General features: G+C 43.0%; 1 protein-coding gene across 3 annotated transcripts in view; it reads right to left on the bottom strand.

The window, feature by feature from the left end:
• ATF6 (activating transcription factor 6) overlaps nt 1-14,387 on the bottom strand; it is an 82,607-nt gene that overhangs the window by 26,833 nt on the left and 41,387 nt on the right. The window contains exon 15 of one of the 3 annotated variants that reach the window (XR_775236.1): nt 589-741. The exons of the other annotated variants lie outside the window; for them this stretch is intronic. The gene's annotated coding sequence lies outside the window, so the exon portion shown is untranslated. The remainder of the gene's footprint in view (nt 1-588; nt 742-14,387) is intronic. 3 annotated transcript variants of the gene reach the window in all.

Here is a 14,387-nt window from a genome sequence, read left to right as displayed (position 1 = left end):
TTCCCAAAGCTGCCGGGGGTACCATTTTTCTTTAACAGCACTACTTTTGGTAGTGTTCAGCATGTCCTGACAGCTTAAAAGCTTATCTATTAACTATCCAACCACACCTAGTGATCCTAGGATGAAGCAGATAGAAAACAAGTGGGGTTTTGACCATAAAAAAATTGCGCATCAAATCTATGTATTATCTTTCAGACCTATTTTTTCTAAATATCTTCAGGGGTTTCAGGTCAATGAGATGACATTGGACCTTCTTTAGAGGTATGCTTTTGGCCATACAAAGAGTGTGAAACAAAAATGTGCTTTCATAGGCCCAAAAAGCTGCATGCAACTTCAGAGACTGCCCTGTACAAGTCCTCTGAGGAGCTGGACTTTCTGAAACCCAGAGCTGACAGAGCCAATGAGCCAGCTTTTCTTCAATAAACCACGGATTTCACACTTTTTGAAAATTTCAAAATAATTGTTTCAGGCTGTCTGGCTGTTGCCAGAGATGTGATGTATCTGTCCTGATCTCCTACACAGGCCACCGAACCCGCACTTAGCAGCATTGCAGCCTTTGGCATGCGACTCCTAACCGGGAAACAGTACCTGTGAAGCTGGAAATTCATTCTCTGGACACCCAGGGCAGAACTTCAGCAGCTCTCTGGACACAAAAGGAGGCTGCTCTCCAGGGAGGAGAACTTCCTGCAATGCACTCATGGCCTAGGGGCTGATTCTCATTTACACCAGCAGTTCCCGACACTGCAAAGCACATAGCACAGATCATGGTGTAAATGAGAATCAGGTCTTGGGATATCTGTTTCTGGTTTCCTCTGTCAGTTCGAAAAGGACGTGTATGAAAGTTTACAAATTTGTAGAGGAAATGGCTGTATAATTTCACTGTTGAGTTGGTTGGGTGATGGCAACCATATGGTGTCCTGAGGATACACCACACTGGATACAGCACTGGTCCATCTGAAAATGCCAGAAGTTCCCACAACACTGCTTTCGCTGTCAGTGGACGTTAAACAGGGCAGTGACTGTAGAGGGGAGGGTGCCTCTGAAACTTCCACTATCCTACCATTTCAGTCTGTCTCTTATATCTGAAAAGCAGGGGATGGTTTTAAGAGCAGAAAAAAAGAGAGGAAACCAGTTAAAACCTCTACGCAACCTGTGACTCATAGCCACAATACTCGCTCATTATACCATGAACTGTAAAGCTGCCTTGTTTTTAAAGTTGATGTGACTTTTTTTTCTTCTTTTTTTTTTTTTTTCTTTTTAAAGGTAGACCTTATAAATACAGGAGGATTTACTCAGCCTGTCATGGATCCTTACAGGGAAGCCATGACATGCAAAGATGAGTATGGGAGTGAGTGAAAGATGGGATAATGACTGCAAGGAATCCACAGAAAACCCACAATAAAAATTCACAAGGTCTCAGACTCTCTGCACCGGCTCTTGACAGCCCACCCTGGGAGGCCCCAGTAGCTTTACTACTTTGGGTTTAACAATAACCATTTAACTTAATTTGAAAGAGTACCAGTTCTGCATATATTAAACTTGACGTTAGCTAGCATATATTAACACAGCTTGATTTTGCAGCATACTTAAAGAAGAGAGTTTGTAATTGAGAATTCAACTGCCAACGCCTAATCATAAAATTTAATTACTTTTCTAAGTTTTAAGCCTTTTTTGAGGGGGGAGGGGAGACTGTCCCATAACAGGAAAGCACCCAGAAGTGGTGGGAACAGAACTTCTTTTTCTGCTTTTATTTTTGCCAGAAGTGCTCCTATGCACACTGATGCTGTTGCAAACCCAGTGTTTCTGTGCACAGGTGGTTTTTACTGCCTATACTTTGCACACAACAATGAAGAGATGAGATATGCTTTTTATTTAAGCATTTTACCAGAAATAGCTCAATCCCACAGTCAATAAAATGTCCTGTAGCATAAGATTACACCTTTCTGACATTCCCAGACAAATTTTTACAAATCACACCTAACTGCATTCTGGAACACTTTCTGGTCACTGTCCCTGCAGAAGAGGGAGTTGCTATCCAGTTTAGTTCCCACATGAGAGACCTTTTAATGAAGAAGTCTTTAGTGCCTTTTATTGTCAACTGTGCTACTGCCAGATGTGATATGGCCTGGGCTCCAAAACTAAACTAACTGGAAAGCACCTCGCTGTGAGTCAGAGTGCCTTGTGAAAATCCCAGAGACCTCAGAGGAATGGAAAATTCACTCTGTCACAAGCCTCCTTTGGAGGATTTCCTCCCTTCCCTTCAATGGCAGCACTGCTGCTTGTCTATGAGCAGGGCTCAGCTTTGGAGGTCAGCACCGTGTTTTCTCAGTGTGAAGGAGAACCGGTAGCAAAGGACCTCTTCTGGATTAAGAACTAAAAAGGTTATGGACACTACTAAGGATATGGTGACCTGCTGTGAACCGTGTCCTCTGCAGTTCACAGAGACAGCAAACATCAGTAAAGCAAGAACTACTTTTTGTCCCTTCTCCTTTTGGATTGAATTTATGTTACATTGCCTTAAAGACCAAAAGGAACCTAAAAAACAGAGGCCAAATTAAAGTGACTTAGTTTAGATTTTTAAATGGACTAGAAGTGTCTCAGGCTTAGACATTTATTCAGATCATCTCTCCAGTAGCTCTTGACTCCCAAAAGATCCAAGACACAACAGCAGTCACCATATGATTCTATTTTAAAATAAAAAAAATTGTATTGGCTTTGTGTGGCAAGGTTTTGGGGGGAGGGGGAGCAGTTACAGGGGTGGCTTCTGTGAGAAGCTGCTGGAAGCTTCCCCTGTGTCTGACAGAGCCAACACCAGCCGGCTCTAAGATGGACCCGTCGCTGGCCAAGGCCGAGCCCATCAGCGATAGTGGTAGCGCCTCTGTGATAACATATTTAAGAAGGAAAAAAAAAGTTGCTGGGACAGACAGAAACGGCAGCCGGAGAGAGGAGTGAGAACCTGTGAGAGAACCAGCCCTGCAGACCCCCAGGTCAGTGAAGAAGGAGGGGGAGGAGATGCTCCAGGCGCTGGAGCAGAGATTCCCCTGCAGCCTGTGGTGAAGACCATGGTGAGGCAGGTTGTCCCCTTGCAGCCCAGGGAGGTCCACGGGGGAGCAGATCTCCACCTGCAGCCCAGGGAGGACCCCACACTGGAGCAGGTGGGTGCCCGAAGGAGGCTGTGACCCCGTGGGAAGCCCACACTGGAGCAGGGGAAGAGTGTGATGAGTCCTGCCCCTGAGGAGGATGAAGCGGCAGAAATAACGTGTGATGAACTGACCGCAAACCGCATTCCCCATCCCCCTGTGCCGCTGGGGGGATAGGTAGAGAATCCAGGAGTGAAGTTGTGCCCGGGAATAAGGGAGTGGTGGAGGGGAGGTGTTTTGAGATTTGTTTTTATTTCTCATTACCCTGCTCTGGTTGATTGGTAATAAATTGAGTTAATTTTCTCCAAGCTGAGTCTGTCTTGCCCGTGATGGTAACTGGTGAGTGTTCTCTCCTGTCCTTATCGTGACCCGCGAGCCCTTTGTTATATTTTCTCTCCCCTGTCCAGCTGAGGAGGGGGGAGCAATAGAACGGCTTTGGTGGGTACCTGGCATCCAGCCAGGGTGAACCCACCACAAAAATATCTCCAGGTGTAAAAGCAGAGGCCCCAGTTTCACAATGAATTGAGACAAGTTAAACTTTCCTGCTGCTGAAGCTGTTCCTGATTTCCTCTTCCTGTCTGTCCGGGACTGGGCATTCCTGCTGCTGTCCAAGAGCTGATGCTGTCCTCCTCTGACTCCAAGGACAGCCAACTCATCTTGCTAAGATGAAAACAAGCAGCGTGTACAGATAAACACTTCCCCCTACCTGTCTTCCAGCCACCAACCACTTTCAGTTAACTGTTTTAGAGATTTTTGTAACAAAGATGTGACTTCTATATATTTAGTAGCTATTAATAGATTTCTCTTCCACGAACTTTCCCAGTCCTTCCCTGAACACATGTAAACTTACAGCATCTATAAGGCATTTTGGCAAGAAGTACCACAAGTCTACTTCTACTGTACGAATCGCTTCTTTCCCTTGGTTTGAACCCGCGTCCTTCTAGCTTAATTTGCTGCCCTTTCTTTCATTTGGTATCCTACTCAGCTCCCTCTAGGTAGAAGATCAAGGTTACAACTGAGAAAGCAGGAATAAAAATGCAAGAGATGGAGTCACTACTCCATCAAGGTTGGAGAAGACCAACACAACAACTTTCTAATACACAACAGACTATAATGCAAAGTATTACTTAGATGCACCAAAGGCAGCTGTAAAGCACATGTCATATAAAGGTGGAAAAAATTGATATACTATTCAGTTTTTCTATTTTCATGGTTTACAATCCCTTTATTAAACTTCCAAGGCCAAAGGGGAGGAATTATGTCTTAAGATAACAGTGAAATACAGTGGTAATTAGGTATCTATTAGTCAAACAGTAGAATCTACCCAGTGGCCTCAGAGAAGGAATTCTGTCTCCCTTCAGGAATCAGAATATAAACACACTTCCAGAAGACAGGCCCACTAACCTTCCATCCTATTGAAACATCTATCTTCATCCTGTTAACAAAGTGACACTAGCTGCAAAATGACTGGCTATTCTCAAGCTCCCTGTTCCTCTGCAAATCCCTCAATCTGGAATTACCCAAGATGAACTTGGCTCACTTCCATCCAAGCTTTCTGAATCTCACTTTTGAGTTGTAACACATCCTAAATAAGAGGCATGAAATACCATCAGCCTTCCCCTGTGAATAGGGGGAATACTCCAGGAAATCACAGTTAGCAGAAGCTTGCGTGTACGTATGTTAATTAGGCACACCATGAGGCACAGCAAAGCCAATCCGACTGCAATGGTGAGTGAGGTGAAGGCACCCCATTTGGACTTTATTTCTGTCATAAATGTACTCTTCCTTGTAGTTTTGTCTTTTTTCCTTTGTATAGGAAAGAAAAAGAAAGGCCATGTGAACAAGGAGCGCACAGGACAGAGACTGGACAGAAATCCAGCCAATTAAACTTGTCTGCGGAACTGCTTTGCAAGGCTCGAAAGTAAAGAACAATGCATGCATTTGCTATGATGTAATTTTGGTTTGGCAGCAGATTAAAAAAAAATTCCTAAACGCAAAGTAAGAGGATGTGAAGAACAGAATTCTATGTTTAAGTAAACAGTTTTGGTTAAAATCATATAGAAAGGTTTTTAAGGACTTGAAAATGCTTTGATAATTTGTGCGCGTGTTATTTTGGAAATTAGTTGAGTTTCAAGATAAGCTGGAAAAGTTATGTCTATATGAATAGTTGACTCAGTTCTGGGCTTCTGTGAAGACAAAAAAAAAATCCCAGCTTGTACTGGTGGAAAAGTTCCTCCTATTATGTTTGACAAGGATCAGATTTTCTTCTAAAGGCTCTCTCAATCAAACTAGCATCATAAAATTTAAAAAAGTTTGCTCCAAATTATTTGAAAATTATGTTTCTCTGCCATTTTCCATCCTTCCCATGGGCTACATAAGCACAGAAATGCAGTTCATCTGTAACTCCCAGTTGAGTCTGTCAATTATCTTTGTAGATTTTACAAAGTTGTAAGACCAAAAAGGAATTAATTGTTTTATTACTACTACCCATAAAAAGAAATTCCCCTTCTTCTCTAATTCACTGCAGCAGAGCTCTGCTTTTGCATAGCATCTGCAGGCTATTAGTTTTGCAACTGCAATCTGTAATTGCAAAAACATGTAATTTAGGTAGGGCATGTGAATAAGGTCCAGTAAAACCAAAAAGGATATAATCCAGATTCTTTGCTTCTCTGACAAAACGTTAACCCAAAGTTTCTATATTTGCTTGCAAGACCTCAGGTCTTCTACATAAGACAAATTCTGGATTCCCAGAATTACTGCCCAGCTGGAGACTCTGCCCCAAAAGAGCGCACACAACACAAGTGGAGTGGGGAATGTTATAACCAACAAACACCTTTTTTTCCAGTGTTCTGCCTTTGCAGCTGTGCCACATTAGCAGAGAGCATAATGCACAATGGACAAAAATGATGTGGTTTCATGGGCACGCTCCTTGGATCCAGTATCATGAGATGCACTAGACTGTAAATCCTGATTTCTTTCTAGATCAGATTCCCCATGAAACAGAAGCTGGATGGGTAAAAAGAAATTTATGTCAGGGTTTCTCCAAATGCTGGATCAACATAACACTGCGGTTCAAAATCCATTTGCTAATACAGCTGTCCTCTGCCTTCTCTTCCGACTGAGTTCAAAGGACAGTGAAGTACTAGAACACTTTGATCTCATTCTGTGGTGAGATCTCCATCCTTAGAGGTCTTCAGAGCCCACTTGACAATGCCACGGCCAACCTCACGCAGTGTTGGCAAAAGCCTTCCTTCACACAGGAGGCTGGACTGGAGGGCTCTTCTAACCAGCGTTTCTAAAATACATGAGGACCTTGTCTCAAATTTGGAAAAGTCTGTCAAGATTATGCTTCTACCTTGCCCTTTCCCTGTCTTACTAACTTACAGGCCAGTCATGAAAAGACGGTATGAGAAAGACATTGACAGCAATCAGGGCTACATACACACGAGAAATGTTTAGAAATAGCTACAGAAGTCCACCAAAGGCCACACAGTCTGTGACTGAACACTCTTCTGACAAAACAATTTCTTTACTTACAGAGCAAAAATGCCCACACATGCAGGTAGTCAGGAACGCAAGAGAACTTTAAAATCCTAACCAGAAATAACTGTCAAGTAGAGTTCAGACTTCAACCTTTTTTAAATCAAGGCAATTAATTTGATCACAGTGTGTTCAATCCTACAACATATATGGTACAAGATCCAGCCCTGGTTTGAAATTACTGTTGTCTTGCCTTCTGCAGCAACAGAAATAATTTATTTAAATCTCCCAAAGAATCTCCACACTATGTAAGATAGCTGCAAGGCAAGAGGTAGATCGCCTGCAGTTGTCACTGCAGCAGACTCATCATCTTGGACAGCTCAGCCAAAGAGCCAAACAGCCAGAATTTGAACACAGATGCAGGATTCAGTCTGAAGGACAACTTTTATAAAATTAATCCAAAAGATGTTCCCATGAAAAAACAATTATATTTATCACTAGCGCACAGCAGAATATACATTTAAAGTTTTGGATAAAAATACTGCCAGCCTGCAAAACTCCATTTTACACAAGCCGCTAATTATTCTAAAAAGTACGCGCCTGGTCTGTCATACTGTACAAAAGGACCAAACTGCTCATTAGCCCAAATACTGAATGTGAGCAGATGCATTCTTGAGCTGAACACCTAGCATGGGATTTATCTTAAAACATATTTCAGTGTCTGCCAAAAGAACATAAATGTCCTTTGGAGCCAAGGATATCAGGTACTGGATTCAAATCCGGTTTGAGAGAGTAAAATGACATTTGACCAACAGCAACTTACATCTTACAATCACTTGTGACCTTCTCCCTTTCCTGATCTATCCGCCAATCTGTGATTGTTGCTAACTTGCTGGCAATGTATTCACTGGGAAGGATAATGCATACGGAGGAGGAAACAAAAAAATGGAAAGCAATGAGTGGCAAAACACAGGATAGCTTTCAAGGCTAATGACAGGAGAGAATAAAGTAACAGTCTGAATTCAATTCTAGGCCAAAATCAGTGAAAGCCAAAGCTCAGTAGCAGAGGGCGCTCCTCTCTATTCTCCTGCTGGGACAGCCGCAACTTGCCGCTGTTTGCCTTTGACTGCCCAAGAGCAGACAGTGGGAGCCTGATTCTGATCTGCAGCCAGAGAGATGCTGCTTCTGAGAGCGCAGTAGATGTACAGGAAATTAGCAACAAGTCTTTCCTAATTGTGGAAGTTGAATCAGCTACACAGACATACATCAGAAGGACTGGAAAGTCTCTGTTAGAAATATTTGTTATCCCTCAACTTTCTGAAAAAAGCAACTGACCAGAAGTTAAGCCTTTGGGGATCTCCTCCTGCCCCCCATCCTTTAGCCTTATATTCTCAAGGTATCTGAATATACCTCTTAACCTCTCCAAGGGTAATTTATCTTCACTGACATGGAGGTACCACCTCCCAGCAGTGGCAAGAAATGATGCTTTAGGTCACAGGCAGAAAGGTGTTTTATAAATACAGGCAGTACTTTCAGTAAACTGCCTTTGACTTGGTTTTAAAAATTTAGGTCTCGTTTGCGTTGTCAGTACCTGCTGGGTAAAGTGGCTTTAGGAGCGTCTCTGTAAGGAACCTAAAGAAATGGGTGCTCTTCCTTCTCTGCTGATCCATCATTTTCCCTCCTCTGATTTCACCACAGAAAATGGTTCACCCCTCCTTCCGCATTCTGCCAAAGTTGAATAAAAGCATGCCTTTATATAAATATAATTTCCCACAATGCAAATGCCACTGTCAAAGCCACAAGAATAAAGCAACATGAGAGATACAGAAACACAATCAGATAACAAGGAAAGAAACACTCGGTCAGCAGCGAGACTGCGTTTTTGCCTGAATCCCCTAGATTTACCCAGAGCTCTGCAATGACTTCAGCTCAGACTTGGGTGGGTCTCTGTACGTCTTGGCAGCAGGGACAGGCAAAGTTCCTAGGCCGCCGATGGCTGGATGGTGGTCTGGCACACTCAGGCCAGGGCTGGTGCTCCAAATCCAAGCCGCCTTTTGTTTTTCCCAAAATGTCGGTTCAGAGACAACAAGGTTTTAATATCAAGATGCAGTGGGCTGAATCCAAATTTGACGGCAGCGTTTTAATTTCTGCAATGTGTATTGCATTACAGATGCTTGTTGGAAAGATGTTTCTCATTCTGCATATCCCAGGACATCTGTATCGCTAAGGATTCATCAACTATTCATAGTTTCTTCTAATTAAAGAGATATTCAATATAATAATGTTAAAGAAGTTGTCACTTCTGTTACTAATAATCTCAGTTAAAACAAGAGAGTATGAAGATGAAGTTTCCTTTCATTTTTTTTTGCCTGTTGGTTTGCATAACTCATATTTACCCCAGCCTGACGAGCTTCCTTCTCTTCATATTTGTAGCTAAGTTTCACTTCTCAATCTCAGTTCTGAGTCCAGTTTTGCTGCCAAGTGCCTGCTCTGTTTGAATTTCTAGTGTTGCTGAGGAAGACGTAAATCAGTTCTAGAAAGACTTCATTTTATAAGGGGAAAAAGGTCTATAAACATTTAATGTTTTTTCCCCAAAAAAGAAAACCTCAAACCTAAACAAGAAAACAACCTGATGGAAAATAGTCTTAAAAGGCATAAATAAGTTATATGATTAACTCACACTTGGTGGCAAAAAGGATCTTGGATGCCTGATGCTGAGGATTCTTCCTTAATCACCCCCAACCTACCTTACAAAAGTGCACTTCAGAATTGCTGGGCATATCCTACAGGTGGCTGAGCAATCTGACCCCCATGGCCACCAGAAACAGGAGGGTTCCTTCTCCCTTCCTCAGCCCTCACACCTTCCCTGCCAACCTCTGGCAATTGTCAGACTCTTCTGCAAGTTCCCTGAACTCTCCAGGCTGTTCTGCCAACACAATAAAATGGCTCAAGGATGGATCTGACAAGAGCATGCACAACCCAGGAAACATTGACAACAGGAACTCTCCTTTCTGGTAAACTGTTTAATTGGCTCATTGGTCTTTACGCTAAAAAAATCCTGGAAGCTGCTCATGTAGCTAGGGAAGAGAAGAAATCATCCAATTCTGAACAGTGTGAGAGCACAGCATTTTTTTTATTTTTTTTTACTACAGTGCTGTGGGAAGTCATACAAACCATCAAAACTTACAGAACTGTGATGGAGGCAAAGCACTATGCATTTTTCATGACCAAAACAGCAGTTTCCTTAGAAAAAGCTTTCTCTTTTGACAATAGTTTACTTGGATTCTGGTCTGAAGCCTGACTGATAAAGGATAAATGGGTGTAAACTGGTGCAGGAACACCATACTCCTTGTCCATCTTGTGACTGCGCGTGTGAGTAACTGCCTGTCTGCCACAGGAATTGAATTAGCAAGATCACAGGCACCAGATTAGATTAAAGAGAGTGAAAGGTCAGCTTCGGGAAGATAAAAATGTAGAGATGCTTGCTTGCATGCTACTCAAAAGACACATCAGGCTATAGCTTTCAGGCTGGGCCTGTCTCTCTTCCTGGAGAGCAATATGTTTTCTTCTATCAGTACTTGCCAACTCTCAACCACATTTAAAACATAATGGCTCGAGCAAATAGAAGCCTTTCATCTCCCCACTTCGGGTGAGATTAATTTTTTCCAGCTTTAGCTGTCTGACAGAGTTGTCTAGGTTCCCTTTAAGATCTACAGAAGGAGAGAGGCACCTCCGGAAGGAAATTCAGTCCATGCTGTGGTAGGTGTTTGGGATAGGTGGGAAAAAATTGAGAGGAGCTTTTCTGCCTCCATTAAGTGGAGAAGGAGCCTCGCGCAGTGCTTGAGAATTTGTGGTGCCTGGTAGTCCATAAAGCAGCAACAGCAGTCTGTGAAATGATTTAAGAAAAAACCCAGATGCAAAGAAGCTAAAGAAGAAAAACAGAAGTATTAGAGGAACACTGCAAATGAAGCAAACCTAAGCCAAATTTGGGGAGTGTGGCCAGCGCATTGAGGGAAGTTTTGTCACCTTCTGTTCAGCATTGGCGAGACCATAGCTGGAATACCACATAAAGTTTTGGGTCCCCTTCTCCTGTCCCAGGCAAAGATGGATGTGGGGAAACTGGAGAGGGGCCAGCAGAGGCTATCGAGATGGTCAGGGCCTGGGACACACGGTCTGTGAAGAGAGATGAAGGGAGCTGGGCTGGTTCAGTCTGCTGAAGAGGAGACAAGGGGGCCAATCTAGGAGCAACCTACAACTACCCAAAGGGAGTTACAGAGACAACAGAGTAAACTCTGTAGTGCCAGAAGACACACCAAGGTGCCACAGCCACGTGTGGTGGTTTGGGACATTCAGATTCTTCCCCTGCCAGGCAGTGCAGCCCCGCTATGGGTCACCACAAAGGTTGAGGATCTCCCTATCCTTGGAAGGTCCCAAGACTCGGCTAAACCAAGCCACAGCTGATCTGATCTAGCGCTGACAATAGTCCTGCTTCGGACTAGAGACCTGCAGAGGTCCCTCCAGCAAACACTCCTATGATTATGTGAACATCCCTAGTTTGAGTGCAATTGTTAGCAAGTGAAAAACAAAATTACAATATGCACAAGACTGGTAGTGGATTTTTACAAAACCCCTTCCATTAAGGTTTATTTAGAAACTCTGGTGTACAGGGAGATGGTGCCAGTGATACCAAACAGAAATGAATGGGTGCAGTTCTCTGCCTTTATCTCACTCGACATGTGCCACTAACTTAAACATCTAGGACTACAATAAATGCTTTTGCCTTCAAGTATTCTAATTACGTACATTTTGCATGTGAAACAAGACGTCTCAAGCTAATTTCAACATTTTCTGCCAATATCCTGGCAAAGTATGATGCAACCATATCAGAGAACCGCAGAAGCCATGTTTTCATAAATGTGGGTTTTAAAAATTAAAAGCTCCATTGACAACATTTCACCAAGCCACTAGAGTTTCCAGCTTTTCTAACTATTTCAAAATACAGGGGACTTTCAGGTCAAAGAAAGGCTCTACTGGAATTCTAATCTCAGAATAAAGATGTGAAGAATGACGCATGAAGGTTTTTAGACCAGTAAATACATCTGTGTACCCTTACACACTGAGGCTACAAATACTATGGCAAAATAACTGATTTTATATGGATAGCATCAATTGCATGGGCACTTTTCTAATCATCTGAACTATGCTCCCGTATGAACCCTCTCCTCTTTTTCTTACTACTGTAGTGGTTTTAATTCTACACAAGAAGACTGAACATCTTGGACTCACCACAATTTCTGCAAAATATCAGAGAGGTACTGAGCTCCCTGAAGGCACTAACTCCTAATCCTCTCCTCCAACACAGCTGGAGGGCCACTCAGCTTGTCATTAACCAATTTAATATGTGTAGTCTCTATTCTCTCTATTACCCCAACTCATCAATGAAAATACCTAATCAGGCCCTCAACACGAGGGTATACAGAGGAGCAAGAGCCTGAGGCTACTTCATCCTGGTGGATGTGCTCCCTTTCATTTCCATTCCCTCTTGCCCTCTGAACCTCTCCTGGCTCTGCAGAGCTACCCCAGACATGCACAAAGGCAACATGAACTCCAGACAGTCCCCAAGCTGCAGATCATTTCCCTCTCTCCCTCTGATCACACAGAAATCTGTTTATAAGCATATGTCCTGGTTTCAGCATACCAAAAGCACACACAGCCCTATAACAACTGCACATGCCGTTACTGGGAGGGAAACGCAGACAAGAAGGAAGCAATGCATTGTTTGATGGGTCAGATTCAATACTGTAATTTCATACAAGCCAAAGCAGCTGCATCAAGGCTTTGTCAGGACTTTTTCAAAAAGAAAAAGCACTGCAAGCAGATAAAGGTGATTTGTAACAGAATAGGACAAAAGGTGCCATAGCCGAGGTACAGGGTTCTGGGTTTATTTTCCTTCATTTAATCCAGACCAGTCTTGTTCTTAGGCGTCTATTTCCTATGAGAATTAAGTTGCTGGAAGTGACTTTTATAAGCAAACAGGTAAATTCTTAAACCAACTATCGAGATTTGGAGAGACTATGTAAGTCATAAGGGCTGTCAATTTTGATCCGTGTGAAGAGGTCCTAATCCGCAGGGGGATAATGGACAATGATGGTTATAACTCCCAGGAGAGCAGAGGAAGGATAGGAGCGTTGTAGAGAATTAAATGATAATTATTCAAAACATACAAGACATCAGGCTGTTCTCCCTGACAAGCTCTGCAGCCATACTCTCCTGTTTACAGACACAGTTGTACAAGATAATGAGACTGAAGTACATACACACTTTTTTACATGCATTTGTTACATCCTTTTGACAAGTCACATGTTGCTGGTAAAATCCTCATCCTGGACTGCCGTACCAAACCGACCCTTACCAACTCTACACTGAAATGGAAATATCTTGTCATGACATTGCAACAGTTTACCCAGCTGGCTTAACACTCTTTTATTAATATTTGTCGTATCACCTCTTGTTGTTTAGCCTGAACCTAAAAAGTTCCTTTCTCCTTGTGTAAACGTGGTTCTTTACACTTTCTCTTATTCTCCTAGAGCCACAATTAACTGCTTTTTTCAAAATTTTACACCAAGAAAACTGCTGCATCTGTCCTCTTTTCTCCAAATGACAGCATGTTTATGTTCCATTTCATTTTTGTACGCATTTCTCTATGTTGGCACTTTGGAAACCGAGCTTGAGAAGTTACGAAACTTGTGCCTAGTTTGTATGCAGCACCTTGGTTGCCTGCTGGAGAATTACAGCTTACAGCTGGTAAGCAAATACCAAACAGATGGTTTAGCAAAAGCAAAGAGAAAGAGAAACCCACAGTGTATTTCCCTGATGTCAAGGAGATACCCTTAAGGAGATGTTGGCCCCGGACTACCTGAGACAGCAAAATAGTTCCTTTTCAATCTCATTTTCCTGTAGTCACCTGCCCAGTGATTACCTAGTGAGTTCCTGATCCTGATGAAAAACTCCAGGTCCAAGTGCTCAGGACTGTTCTTAGAAAGGAGCAGAGCTCTGCGCCAGTATCCTGGAAAGGAGATTAAACAAGGGCCTCCCAGATGCTAACAAGTGACTCAACCCAGGAACGTCCACACTGGGCAAGGCTTCAGGGAAGGAACCATCAATGAGGAACAGCTTGGGAATGTCCACTTCTAGAGTCCCAGAGGAGAGTATTGTTTAAAACACAGGAGCCTGGCTGGACTTGGATCAAGGGAAGAAGGTCTGTGTACCTTCCTTGCACAGAGCGAGCTCTCCGTCTGAGCACAGCTTAGACTGTTTTCCTCATATTGGTTATCACCTCTGTTTGAGATGGCTGACACTTCAAACCTTATTTTGGATAGTCACGAAACCAAGGAACAATAATAATCACTTATGCAGTGCAATGCTTAGTGGAACTTTGCTAACCAAACTCCGAGGGCAGTGGCCCATGGGATTTAACAGATAGGCCACTTCTGCCTCGGACTCTCGTGGTGCACATGCTGTTCAAATTGTTCACGTGCCCCTCCCGCACAGCTTTGCCTTCTCTTGATGAGAAGTATTTTCTAGTGCCAGAATTATTCACAGGCACATTTTAGCGTTTGCGATCAAAACACAAAGAGGATTTCCTGAGCAGCGGTTTCCAGCATGAAAGATCTCTGAGCTTAGCCCAAGATATTCCAAATTCTTAATCGCTGATCCAAAGCCGGACAGTTTCCATCAACTATGGTGGCAAAACTGGAGTTTATCCAA

The sequence above is a fragment of the Haliaeetus leucocephalus genome, unplaced genomic scaffold, assembly GCF_000737465.1.
Source record: "Haliaeetus leucocephalus isolate CR32 unplaced genomic scaffold, Haliaeetus_leucocephalus-4.0 Scaffold76, whole genome shotgun sequence".
NCBI lineage: Eukaryota > Metazoa > Chordata > Aves > Accipitriformes > Accipitridae > Haliaeetus > Haliaeetus leucocephalus.
Note: the sequence above shows the minus strand (reverse complement) of the source record. Positions and strands in the feature narration are given on the sequence as shown.